The sequence below is a fragment of the Microtus ochrogaster genome, chromosome 22, assembly GCF_000317375.1.
Source record: "Microtus ochrogaster isolate Prairie Vole_2 chromosome 22, MicOch1.0, whole genome shotgun sequence".
NCBI classification, from domain to species: Eukaryota; Metazoa; Chordata; class Mammalia; order Rodentia; family Cricetidae; genus Microtus; species Microtus ochrogaster.
In genome coordinates, this window is record NC_022023.1 from 10,820,325 (window position 1) to 10,822,717 (window position 2,393).

The window sequence follows — 2,393 nt, forward strand, 5'->3', positions numbered from 1 at the left end:
AAAAAAAAAAAAAAAAAAAAAAAAAAAAAACCACAAAAACAAAAAAAAAAACCAAAAAAATCAAATACAAACAAAATAAAACAGCGTAGGGACAAGCATCTTCATAAGAAAGACTCAGGAAAGATACCCGCTGGTAACTATGGGAAAAGGGCATGGCTGGGAGGTATTGATTGGAGAGCTGTTGAATTCCTATGCCATTTTGGTTCTCTATATAAGGAGTCTCAGTCTTAAAAGAAGGGATTTCACAATGGTCTAAATAATTGAAGCTAAAGCAGGCTCAGAAAATACCATACCTACACAGTGGCACCTTACTAGACAGACCACATCCCATCTCAGCCTCCAAGGAAAAACCTGGTCAAGGCTTTCAAGAAAAGTGAAGACATTGTTCTGATTTAAAAAAAAGAAAAAAAAAGTGATTGCCAAAAGCTACAAACTAGTGCCCTTGGTGTTGACTCAAGGCAAAACTCTAGAACACACTATCAAAACGCTGCTTTGTAGCTCTCCAAGAGGAAACAATTATGGAGTTACGGAACGTTCATAAAAACAAATCTTAATGCTCCTTCTTTGGAAGGATTACTAAACTAGCAGACAAGAATAGCTCACATTTCCTGATGGCCTACAGTACACCTTGAAATCTAATAACTATCCAGCAAGGCAGGTATTATTTTCTTCATTTTCTACAAGAAAACCTGAGAGTAGGGTGGTGCTGCATACCTATAATCCCAAGTTTCAGGAAGCAGAAGTAGGATTATGAGTTAGAAGCTGCTTAGGCTATAGCATTAGACCCTAATTCAACAAAAACCCAAAACTCAGTAAGGTCCAAAGAGGTTTAGTTGAAATGCTGTCACTGTTAGGAGCAGGAGATCCATCTGCAGCTTGCTCAATCCCTTCATTCTTCCTACCTCAGATTGACTTTTCTGGAGTCCTATAACCTAGCCTTTTGTAATTCCATGGAGAAGGAAGAGAAGTATCTTGAAGAAAGGTTCATAATTAGGTGACAAATTAACTGATGTCAGCTAAGAGGGACGTCTCTTGTGACACTGAAGGACTCTGTCCACATTCTTGTAAGTGCAGCCATTATAACAGGGAAACTTAGAGATGGAGAAGCTGACTAGCACCATGGTTGTCAGGGTGAATTCAAGAGCCTCCACGCTGCTGGTTCAAAGTCTAGCTCTGCTGCCGCCTTAATTCTGCAACCATTTAATTATTAATTCTTCTGTATGTTAGTTTCCTTGTGTCTGTGGTAAGAGGTAAGAGCAACTAACATAAGGTGATGGGATGGAGATTAAACAGTTTGTATTGTAGGACTTAGAGTGAGAAAAAGATATTCTAGGAACATTTCCAGCAAGAAAAGCAAAGACTGAAATGAAATACAATAAACTTGGAGAAAACAAAACCAACAGAGAAGACTATCTATACGAAAGCGCATGCACTACACAGGAAGAGTAGAGATGTGTCTAAGGAGATTCTCAAGACATGATCAGAGAGTAGAAAAGAGCTCCTGGGTTTCCAGGAGCTGAATAGATAAAAAAAAAAACAAACAAACAATCAATTAAAGAAAGTTATTGATAAAACGGAGAGAGTTGGCCAGGTGTGGTGGTGCTGACCGTTTACCCTGGCACTCAGAAGGTGGAGACAGGCAGCTCTGAGTGTGAAGCCAGCCTCATCTACATAGTAAGACTTAGTCTAAAATAACCTGAGAGCCGGGCGGTGGTGGCGCACGCCTTTAATCCCAGCACTCGGGAGGCAGAGGCAGGCGGATCTCTGTGAATTCGAGACCAGTCTGGTCTACAGAGCTAGTTCCAGGACAGGCTCCAAAGCCACAGAGAAACCCTGTCTCGAAAAACAAAAAAAAAAAAAAAAACAAAAAACCTGAGAAAATGTTCCTATTTCATAGAAAAATAAGAAATAGATGATAAAATTAAAGAGGGCTGTGTGTCTAACATCCAAATAGCATAGGTTCTAGATAGAGTAAGAGACAGAAAAAACAAAAACAAAACAAAACAAAAAAAAAGCACTACCAGATAAATTCCCCAAACGAAAACACACATTTCTGGCATGTGTGTCTAGAAGCTGAAATCAAAGGTGTTCCAAAGGACTGCTCTTTTTCAAAGTCTTCCAGAGCTATTGGCTTATTTACACTAGATACTTGGGCAGAAAGAAAAAACAAGAGAAGCAGAAAGAACCGAAACAGGGCTGGAGATACAGACAAATGGTAGAACACAGAGGTCCTGGGTTCAATCCCCAGCAATAAAGGAAGAGAAGAAAGGAATGAGTTAGCAGGCAAAAAAAGAATTAACTTACAATGGATACCAGACCCAGATCAGAATATGTACAAGGGAGGAACTGAGATCTACCAGAAATCAATGTGTCTGTGAAGAGGACTCAGGTTT

The 2,393-nt window shown here is 39.6% G+C and overlaps 1 protein-coding gene across 1 annotated transcript in view; it reads right to left on the bottom strand.

Moving 5' to 3' along the window:
• Blm (BLM RecQ like helicase) overlaps positions 1-2,393 on the bottom strand; it is an 81,959-nt gene that overhangs the window by 49,614 nt on the left and 29,952 nt on the right. The window lies entirely within an intron of this gene.